This window comes from Lactuca serriola, chromosome 2 (genome assembly GCF_051521515.1).
Source record: "Lactuca serriola cultivar US96UC23 chromosome 2, Lser_US96UC23_V15, whole genome shotgun sequence".
NCBI lineage: Eukaryota > Viridiplantae > Streptophyta > Magnoliopsida > Asterales > Asteraceae > Lactuca > Lactuca serriola.
The window spans coordinates 227,832,157-227,844,310 of record NC_136409.1 but is presented as its reverse complement, the minus strand read 5'-3'; the positions used below and the strand labels follow the sequence as shown (position 1 = coordinate 227,844,310).

General features: G+C 33.8%; 1 pseudogene across 1 annotated transcript; it reads right to left on the bottom strand.

Moving 5' to 3' along the window:
* Positions 1-9,749: 9,749 nt before the first annotated feature.
* LOC145090145 (pectinesterase pseudogene) lies at positions 9,750-11,832 on the bottom strand (annotated as a pseudogene). The gene is made up of 2 exons (XR_013701430.1): positions 10,965-11,832; positions 9,750-10,602 (listed from the first exon to the last, which is right to left on the bottom strand). The product of XR_013701430.1 is annotated as a pectinesterase pseudogene (transcript).
* Between the last annotated feature and the right edge of the window lie 322 nt (positions 11,833-12,154).

Genomic DNA, 12,154 nt, shown 5'->3' with positions numbered 1-12,154 from the left:
GCAAGGAGGATGATTTGAGAGAGAGGAGAGGGGAGGGAATTCGGCCAGGGTTTCTCTACTTTAGATCAAGTGCCGATTTCCCTTTGCCATAGGGTCTATTTATACTTGTAGACTCCTTAAGGGTTACAGCTTAAACCCTAATTGGATAATCTTCTCTTAAAGCAATCCATATCCTTTCCTTAGATAAGCAATGGACGATTTTAAGCTATCCTTTAGCTTCTAGAATTCGTCCAACATCTATCCACAAAGGATTTACAGTCTAAAGTTTAACTATCAAACAATTGACAGTTTATACTCTCTTATTTAATTAATCTCTTTAAGTCACCAAATTAATACCAATTAATTTATGACTTATATTAATCAAATAACAAGATTATTATTCTTTATATTATTCCCATAATATATTAATAATATTTATTCTCTCTTAATAAATCATCCTATCAAGTTGCTATGGTGAAGGCAACCCAAAAGGATCATGCACAACCGGGTCAAATACTTGCCTAATATAGTTGCAGCCTTAGACACTATTCCAACAAATACTTCATATTTATGTGTTAGAAGAAAGTAACTACAATCTCACACATATAAACAACAATATACTTAATACACTCAAACCATACTTGTATTATTATCGTGTTTATGAAAGGTAGTATACACTCACTTGATCAGAAGATGATCGGACAGCACTACGACTTGCAGAAGTAGTAATCCTCAGCAGATCTGGAAGATCTCTACAAAAATCGAGCTTCTCGCGGGCAGAGCTTCGTCTCGGGAATCGCACTTCTCAGGATCTCGGGACTTGCTTCGGGGCTCGAGGATATTACCGGGGCTTCGGGGTACTTCTGGCACGCAAAACGATGCAAAACGGGAGAGAGAAGAGAGAAAGATAGCAAAGGAGTCGGCTGCCTTCAGATCCTATTTATAGAGGCTGGAACCTCGGAGTACGCAGGGCGTACGCCTCGGATCGTCATGGCTTACGTATCCGAAATACTCGAGTGCGAATGTCGACATACCTCGGTGTACGCGGGGCGTACTTCGGATGAGTCCGATGACTCGTCTTCGGATAATACCGGGATTTAATAATTAAATTTAATTATTAATTATTTAATAAACTTCGAAAATTCATATCTTCTTCATACGAACTCCGTTTTCGACGTTCTTTATATCCACGCGTAGGTGAGACTACGCTCTACAACTTTCGTTTAGACTTCGTCGGCTAATTTTGACTTTATTTTTATTATTTGTTTTTAGTAGGCCCGGACAGGAAAGCTTCGTTATAAAATCATAACTTCTTCGTTTGACGTCCGTTCTCGCCTAACTTTTCATCGCTTCGATACCAACAACGAGATCTTCGATTCTTGTTTAGATCGTTTTGGCTAAAAACCGCTCGATCTCAAATCGAGTATTTCAGGCTGCATACCGCTAAGCCGAAAATTCGATAAATCATAACTTCTTCATACGAAGTCAGATTTGGGCGTTCTTTATATGTACGGAATCCTTGTAACATATACTACAACTTAGTTAAGATTATTTATTCTAAATAATCTTCTATCAAAAAGTCATTTTTGACGCTTATCGTCTCTAAATTGACTAGCCCTGATCTACGGGCGTTACAACCTCTTTCTTTTATAAAGCATGGCCAAAAACACCCCTTTTAGAAAGCCATGACCGAAAACCCTTATCCCTTTGACTCAAAACCGCAAACCCCTTTTCCATTTGACCTTAGGACTGAAATCAAGAGAGATGTCAATCATATAGGACCGAAAACAAAAGGTTTAAGGCCCATTAAGGCCGAAAATCTCTTCTATATATATAGTTTCAGCCGCAAACTCAATTCATTTCCTACATTTTAGGTCGCAAGCACACTCATTTTTCTCTTAAGTATCATCCGAAAACCCTTCCAATCTTCAAGAGTTTTACCCAGAATCTTCAAATCTTCAACCGAAATCCCTCAAGAACATTCATCCCATCTTCAAATCTTCATAATTCCACCAAGAACACCAAGAACAACCTTCAAATCTTCAAGTCTTCACCGAAAACACCTATCACACTGAAAACGCCTAGCACACTTCCAAATAATTCCTAAAGCCTTTTGTAAGTATTTCTTACATTATTAAGTGTTGTCTAACACTTTAATTTATTATTTATTATTTAAATTAATATCTTATTAATTCAAATACGATATCGTGTATAATTATTATTAGGATACGACTACGCACACGAGTTCTAACCAAAGGGTCATCGCACCACTTACATCCAAACACAAACTTGCATTCGAGGTGAGTTCATATCTTTACATTTTCACCATTTTTCCAAGTTTTTAGGGGGGGAATACAAGTACAAAACAATTAATTTTTGTGTAAACATTCAAACGATTTCAAATTATTTTAGACTATTTTAGGTTAATCTAAATTATTTCGACTGTTTCAATTATTGTTTTTACCAAAATATATTCATATGTGTGTGTGTATATATATATATATATATATATATATATATATATATATATATATATATATATATGACATTCAACAGGCTCAGGACTGGTGTTTTCTCCTTTAACTCTTGTTCCTTGTTTGGTTGTAGGCTTAGGAAAAATTCACTTGTCCGTCTGTCTTTTTTTAATTTCAATTATATATATATATATATATATATATATATATATATATATATATATATATATATATATATATATATATATATATATAAGTACAAAACTTTAAACCTTTGTAACATGCTGAACAAAGGAAAATTTTCAGAAATATTTTCATTGCAAACAGAACGTACTTATAAACTATAATAGGTATAGTTTATGGACTACTTATATCATTGTTACTAAACACAGAGATACAATACAAACAAACATATAAACTATAATTGGTATGGTTTATGGAATATAAGTATTATTTTACTAAGTTCAGGTTTTACTACAGTAACAAACGTATAAAGTATGTTAGGTATAGTTTAGGGAACATATATACAGTCATTCAATACAAAGGATTTTCAGTTATTCTACACGTAACTGTCAGTATAGCTTTCTGAGACACACTTCAAGTACTTACCTAAGTACCAACCAAGCCCTGAAATTCTAACAAGAGTCTTCTGGAGGGAGAGCATGAATTTGTGTATAGATCTATACAGGACTGACAATCCCGTACCTTAACTGTTAGCTACAGTTAGGCCGGCAAGCCTGGGGTGACAAATGTCATAACAATTCTGACGCCTGAAGAACGTCGTTTCAGGCCATCCTAGGTCATCAAGTATGGTTATAATAACTCACAATTTGGTATTGAACAATACCATTAGTGTATGAATAAGCGAACAACTTCACATAGTTTTATTAATAATGAAACTACAATACAGTATTTTATAGCATAGCTGGCGAACCCAAGTACTTACAATTACAGAGTTTTTATACATGTACAAATACAATATACTATTCTAGTACTGAGAAAACATATTTTTTTATGGTTTTATGTGAATTAAAACTAAATTATACTATCTCAGGGTAAAATAACATTACAACAGATAATATAGGATTTTTCTGGGTAAACATACTTATATTTTCAAGGAACAAATGAAAAATTTCAATTACAAACATGCTTATGAACTCACCAACTTAAATTTTGATACACTTTCAAAATCACTTGTATTCTCAGGGAACCAGTAGACAGGTACACCCACAGGTTTTGAGAAGACGAAGCTTTGTAGAGTCGTGTGTTTTTATACTTTTGCTATACACTTTTGATGACATACTAACTATGTATTGAACAGATGTGAAAACTATACATTATCAATGTGATGGTTGTGTTTGCTTTGATTACTATTATACAATTGTTGTGATATTGTACATGACATCATCCTCCCCGAACGTTTCCGCCGTTTCGGTTTGGGGGTGTGACAACTTTCATTAATAGGAAACCTTCAAATGATTTATGATACATCTTGAAAGGACTTAAACATATAAAGAATCCAAACAAGGTGTGTAGGCTTTAAAAATCTATTTATATATTTAGACAAACATCTCGTAGAATGGAATGTGTTCTTCCAAGAGAAAGTCAAAGAGTGTTATCTTTCTAGAAGTATAGGTGACTCTTGAGTACATTTCAAAGCTAGTAGGAGTTTTGTTATCTTCTTGGTATTGCACGTTGACAATACCACTCATAGGAAACATTGTCTCTAATTCGCAAAGTACAAAAGCTCGAGAATTGTTTCACTATGATGGACATGGGAAAACGACATTGATACTTGGTATTTGGATCTAAAAGTATAGAACAAAATGTTTAATAGGACTCATTCAAAGCACAATGTGTTGAAAAGTTTCAACATAGAAAATTCCAAGTAAAGGAATTCCTCATATACATCATAGAATGGACTTGAGTGAATCTCAAAGTTTTTGTTCTAGTCATGAGAATGATAGGATAAGTCGAGTCCTATATGCTTTGAATATATGATCGATCATGTACGATGTGACTTACACTTGTACTGATGTCTCAAATGCTTTGAGCATCATGAGATTGTTCAAAAAATTACTTGACTAAATCACTAGACAACTATCAAGAACATTCTGAAGTATTGAAAGATACATAAGGACTGGTTACTTGTAGACAGTAGATAACATGATTGAAAGGAGTTATAGTGACATGAATTTTAGAGATGACTTTGAATCATAGTCTAAATGTATATTCATTTTGAGTTGTAGCATGAAAGGTTTCATGTAGAAGACGACGGTAGATTCAACAATGTGAGTAAGAATACGTTAATGCAAGTGAAGTATCCAAGGAGCATACCTCGACTAGAAAACTTCATAGTTGAGCTTGGAATTGTTTTGAGTAACAAATTGGCATTAAAAATATTATGTGAAAGTGTAGTCATGTTGAATAAGAATTCTTGAGATAACAGAAGGTCAATGTATACAAGGAGGAAATTCCACTACATCCAACATAAAGTTGAGGATAAAGATCTAGTGTGAAGTGGGTATCCTACTAATGATTCGTTCACAATAGTGATGAGCAAAACAGAGCATGATATTCATGCTAAGAGCATTGGCATGAGAAATGATGAAAAAGGTTTAGTTGTTAAGTAGATTACCCCGAAACATTTATGAAATCAGTAATTATATAATTGTATGGTGATTAGATAATAGGGAATTATTTATATTCAAAGATTATCATACCATTGACAATAAGTTTATTAATTTGTTTCATTTTGTGTGCTACTTCCTAAAAATTAATTTATTCGAAATTCCACAGTCGGCCATACTTATGGGAGTAGGTATTGATTTAAGACTGTCATGGAATATTTGTAGATTGTCCAGGGTGATTGAAAGTTGCATAGGGATTGCTGAAATATTCACGAGTACTTGGAAAATAGGGATTTTAAGTATTGGTTAAACCCGCGCTTAGAGATTACTTCATGGATTCAAGCATGAGTAATTCTAAGAGGATAATATCTTATATTCTTCAAAACGTAGATATATAAGTAATAGTTTGCAAGATTATTGTACATTGGTTTGCATCAATGTATTCGTAACTAGATGTCATAAAGTGTAATTCCATGTATGACATGATAAGTATAAGGTATGGTTATATAGTCAAAGTTTATTCATTCCTTTCCTTTTTCCTTAACAGTAAAACGATATCTTTGGACCCCTCGGTGATTTGATGTTGACACTCATGTGCTAGGCCTTGCCCGGACTAAATTGATGTGTTCAGTTAGTAGTATGATCTTAGTCATCATAAATCAGAAATCGAGAAACAGAATCTTGGACGTTGAGATTGATTTGTATCTATGTATCGTGTCCATACGATATCTTGTAGAATAATGAATAGTTGATCACTTATCTTAGGGCTAACGTTTGATTTTATTAGAGTTTGGAAGTAGCTGTGGAAAGCACTATTTACTAGTTATTCAAAGTCTATACTTGCAATTGTAGTTGACGACTTATCTTTTTTGGGTTGCCATCATAACCAAAAATAGCTAAAACTGATATTAGGATATATATATATATATATATATATATATATATATATATATATATATATATAATGATTTGTTATAAGTTATATAATTACTATATTAATTAGAAAAAGTTAATAATTAATTTGGAATTAATTAGAATTAATTAATTATTGATCAGAATTAATCTGGAATTAATTCGAGATTAATTAGAATTATTTAAAGGTGCAATGATTGAATTGTAATTGTTCAATCCTTGAAAAAAAAAAGAAGCAATTCTAAAACCTCCCATAGCTGGAACGTTTTTAAGGAGCCTTCTAGGGTTTCTGGAATCCTCCTGATAGCTGATAAGGAAACTAATTTGAATCAGTTTAAAATATTAATATTTTATAATTCAAAATAAGGTTTCTACCAACTATATAGGTCTCGTTGGCTTGCAAATTTTGTTTATAACCTTCATGGAATGATGAAATCCAAATTTCATCATTGTCTCCTCTCTCTTTATCAATTTCCATTATTCTTGGGTTTGGGGTTTGAGCCATCAAAGGTGTTCACATTATTGGCGCTTGCTTTATATGGATTTTTGAAGATCAAAAGAGTTTAACATATTCAATTATGTTAAAGGTATGTACTCTAATATACTATTTTCGATTATATCTAGATTAGATTAGTTTGTTTATAGTATGTTGCTATAATTAGAAAAAGCCAAATATCCTTAGGTTGCATGTGCCCATAAATTGTTTGTGTGAAATTCCGCTGTGCGAATATATTTTTATTGTAACCTAGAAAACCCATCAGAAATATCTATCCTTAAACTTTATGATGAAGGATCTTGTAGAAGTTGTGTACCATTCTTGGTATCAATGTGAAAAGGTCTGGTAGTCAAATTTCTATGAGTTAGTCTCATTATATAGAGAAAACTATGACAAAGTTTCAACATTTTAATATTAAGGAATTCAACACTCCTTTTGATTCAAGTGTGAAATAAAATGTGAATTCTGGCCGAGAAGTGGCTCAACTAGAATATACAAGTGTAATTGGGAGCATGATGTATGTCACACATTGCACTCAACCTGACATCGCATTCATTGTAAGAAAACTATGTTAATATACTGTTAATCCATAGACAGAGCATTGGAAGATAGTTGGTAGAGTACTAGGATACATAAATAGGATAAGTACTCTTGAGTTGACATATTCTTCATATAATGTAATACTAGAAGGTTATTCTAATGCTATCTATCTAGATCACACTAGTGATTCAAAATCCACAAATGGTTGGGTTTATACTCTAGACAGTGGTGCTATTTCTTGGGTGAGCAAGAAACAGACATGCATTGCTCATTCAACGATGGAAGCTGAGCTTATTGCCTTAGCAACAACAAGCAAAGAGGAAAAACGGATTAGAGATCTAATCTTGGATATTCGTCCGTGGGATATTCTAATGCTACCTATACCAATGTACCATGACAGTGAGACCACACTGTCTAAATTATATAATGCAGTATATAATGGGAAGTCGAGACATATAGGTCTGCAACACAATTTTGTGAGACAACTAATTGAGAGTGGTAACATCAAAGTTGTATATGTCAAGACAAGTAGGAACTTGACAGATCCACTTACCAAACCTATGACGAGAGATTTGGTTACATCTACCACGAGAGTCATGGGTCTAAAATAACAATAAAACCGTTTAGTGATGAAAACCCAACTTGGCATTAGTGCTCCAAGTTCTCAAGTTTAAGGGGTAACAACGAAGTCACTAACGATAAAAGGAACTATCATTAACGATAGATCCATGTGAGGTAGGATTTTATGTCATTTTCGATAATGAGGTTGACTTAATACTCTTAACAAAGTTTTGGAGACATCTAAGCAACAAATATGTTGTACAACTTTGCCTATATGATCTAGAGGTGGTGTCGCCTCAAGTGAAGATTAGTGGTTTATCTTCTAAAGGGTCATGAAAAGGGTTTATAACACATAGCCATATTTGCGCTCAGATAGAACACAAAGACGACATGTGATGTGTAGTGGTAAACTGAAAAGGTCATCAGGTTCGTGGTTTAAACCTATTAGGATACCACTGAATCGGTCTTTTCTTGTTTTTGTGAAAAGGAAACTTTCCAACTTGGTGGGGGGATTGTTGGAAATTATAAGGAAGTAAAACAAGTTGGCTATTTTCCTTTATCCCACATTGGTTGGGGAAGAAACCATGTGTAGATGTATAAGGCATTTCTCTTGATATGCCTTCAAAGGTTTAAGTGGATCAAGAGATGGGCCAAGCCCACACGTTCTCCTAGACTAGCCGATGAAGCGAGTGCATGAAATGACGCGATTTAGGCTAACTTGACACTTTGCACGACAAATCAGTCACTTGGCTGAGGAGCTTTTATTTTTGACAATTTCGGGTTAAGTAGGTTTGACCAAACTAGTCAAAGAGTTGACCATTATTGACTTCGTGGACAAGGAGACGAAACCTTCTAGAATCCTCTGGAAAGATCAGATAGACTTCGGGTTTGAAATAGGATAAGAGCATATAACGATATCGTATTCAAATTAAAACTACCATGTGTCAGCCTGTGAGAGGTCGGACTTAGTCACCAGGTCTGGTTTTTTTGGGGCCTCTAGGGTTTTCGTCCACTATAAATAGGACCTTACAAGTCCCATTTACAACACACAAAATTCACAACTCTCTCTTTCTCTTTCTCTGACGATTTCTTTCTGGTTTCTAAATATTCACTTTGCGTTTATCGTTTTCCATATCTATTGTAAAACTAAAAAGTTTGCATTAAATCTTGGAGTTTTACTTTATTACTTACAATCGATAGAAACAAAGTAAAAACTTTTAAGGACAAAAGTCAAATCCATGTAGGTTTCTACAATCAAGATCAACTACAAGCATATCGGTTTTACTTTATTGTCTCACATTTATATTCGTCCAATAACATGACAATCTGTTTCTATTTATTTCTTATAATGAAATCTAATCGTGAAGGATCATTCTGATTTCTGGACGAAACTTTGTAACAATAATAATAATAATTAAATTTATTATTTGGCAACATCTCAACATTTAATCCTCAATACTAATCACTAGTTGTGAGACCCATTTATTAAATAAGTTAATCTAAAAAAAGTTAAATATAAATGTTGAATTTATAAGAAAAAAAGAAAAATAATGATTTATTATAATGTAAATGTTTTTTTATCTTTTAAATTTAAACAAATAATTTAATTAAGGAAAAAGAACTAACGCGTTTTAATTTTGAAAATTTTGGAATTTAAAGGGAAGTTTATTAGTGAAATTAGTATTCATTTATTACTACATTTATTGCATTTATTACATTAAAACATTATTTAGGATTTAATAAAATAGAAAAACTCGTAAAGACATATGAGAAAAAAATTAATTTAAAATAACCACAAAATGACATTTAACAAATTGAATGAGAGTATGATAAGTGATAAAAAAACCTTCATTTATTAGAGAGAATTGGTTGCTTGTGAAAACATTTTGAATATTTAATCATAAATATTATTTATTCATTCGTTTGTTTGTCAATTCTAAATAATTCTTGATTAGTTTATAATACTAATTATAAACTTATTTAAATATCAAGTATGAAATTTAACACCTTTGTTTGTGAATTCTAAATAATTCTTGATTAGTTTATAACCCTAATTATTAGATTGTTTAAATATCGAAACTTAAGACCCTCCTATACAAAGATGACTTTCGTATGAAAACTTATTTACTCATAAAAAATGGTTTACGAACTCGAGATTTAATGAGATATTATAGATTTCAATTAATTAAACTAGTGAATTTAAACAGGTAATCTTTTTTCAATATTGAGACGAGATTGAGATTCTAAACCAAAAAAAAAAAAAAAAAAAAGCAGTCCCCTGAAAATCATAACATTTTGGCTTTCACCCGACCCTACAAATTTTCAAACCCGGATGTAAAAGGCACGCCGGTTGCAGGAAGCCATTGGTTGCCTGACATGAACTTGTCAACGGTGAAATCCTCTGCGATATTTGGATCATCTATGACATGGTAACCACTCCATTTAACCCTCTCATCAGTACTCGAACCTGGTCCATAATTCTTATACTCTCCATAATAAATGGTTTCGTTATAACCCCAAGTATCCATCCACCCTTTCGGATCCACCAACTCATCAAGAAAACATTGCATATAAACAGTCTCGGCGTGTGGATACCATGGTCTTCCTAAGAAAGCTTTGTGCTGATCGATCACCGGCTTTAGATCATCTGCAGCAGTTATCTTACACCCTTGCAGTGTATATCCAGACGTTTCGTTTTCATATTTCCGTCCATTAGCAGTCACCACTAACCCTCCTTCTTCAAGCGGTGGTTTCCTTATGAAGATCTCACAATCTTGGAACACTGCCGGAGCGTCGCCGAATATGAAATCAACTGTTCCGAAAATCTGGCATTCTTTGTAGAACTGTTTACTAGAAAAAGTAAAAAGTGTGTCTTGATAGCCTTCAATGCTGCAGTGATAAAAGGCTGATTGATCGGAGCTGGTGAGAAGAGCCACCGCTTTCTCTCCCTGTGGCCCGGCAGTGTTCCGGAAGGTGATATGTCGAGCGATAAATCCACGACCCCAAACTTCTGCAAGAATGCAACCGAATTACAAAAAAAACTCCGAGTACATTTCGGTTTTTTTAACGTAATTGTCTCCACTAAAATTTCACTTCGTTATTATTCTTTCAGAAATAAAACAGTTGGGTTTAGGAAACGTGTTTATGTATTGAAACAAACTCGGAGTAAATTTAGGATTTCTACGTCAATGCATGTGTCCACGAAAATCTCAATTCGTTCTGGAGTACAATTGAATTACAAAAGTGTTTATGTTTCAACCATATTATATATACAGAAATTAACCACATTAACACGGCTATACGACAAATTAATGATAAAAAATAGAAACTAAAAACTTGAGGTATTAGCCAATTAACGAAACATTAACTTACGAAATGTTGCTGTTTGCTTGAGGTCACCAGCCTTTGACGTTCCGACCATGTCACCACCTAAACCCCGGCTACCAGTAATGATCGTCTTATTTATTCCGTCTCCAAACATCGTTATATACTCCACTGTCCTCGGAATCACAACGTTTTCGTCATAGATTCCAGCCTTCACGTAAATCACATACCTCCGGGATTGTGTCCTGTTCGATGCCGAATTTACAGCTTCTTGAACGGTTTCAAAATCTCCTGAGCCATCTTGAGCCACAACGACGTTTGGAGTACATTCTAGTGCCAAATCCCTCTGCTTCCAATCGACAGACTCAGGAGCATTATTGGTATTACTACCCCTAAAGAGAACACTAATAGCCAAGGAGTTGAGTATTAATTGTGTCAAATTGGTAGAAATTAGGGGCAGCATTGTGTTGGTCATATTAATCAACTCGAACCCTTTTTCACAGACGTTGATATAGGCTAAACTAGCACTGAGCCATGTCTGGACGTCAAGTTGGGTTGGGTGGAGGGTGTGGTTCAGGACCATGTTAAGTGTGAAAACGATGCCATCAATGTACTCAACGCAGCTACCCCACAAGCTTTTTCCTGGAACATTTGGGTACTTTGACTCGATCCCTTGTGCTCGTTTCAGAGCCACACGTGCTTCATCTATGGCTGCTTGTACAGTCATATCCAGGAACTGATTTGTAGATATGGTTGTCATATAGGGGTTAGGTTCGGCGATATAGTGATTGCAGGTTTCGTAGTATGGAGTCTGAGTGCACCACCAGTTTATGTTGCCGGAGGTGGTGGTTTCTGATGAGCAAGAGAAGAGGAATGTAATGATGAGGCATACGAAGAATGCATGCTTCATTGCCATATTTTGATTTCCTGATTTTTGTTCTTTCTTAGAATGCTATTTATAATACTCAAATGGTGTAATAAATACCAAATCTTGGTAAATTTATTTCACTACTTTTGCGGATCAAGTCTAATCTATTAAAACATATTTTTTTTATGTTTGAATAATGCATTATTTTTTTGATATAAAATTGTAATTCAGAATAAAGACTATTTGTTTGATATAATTTTGATATATATTTTGTCTGCTATAAGTTTTGAGCACCTTTAAAGAATTATATTTGGTAACAAACAGTAACTTGAACCAAAATTAGTCATTTAAACATCCAAACTGAATTAAC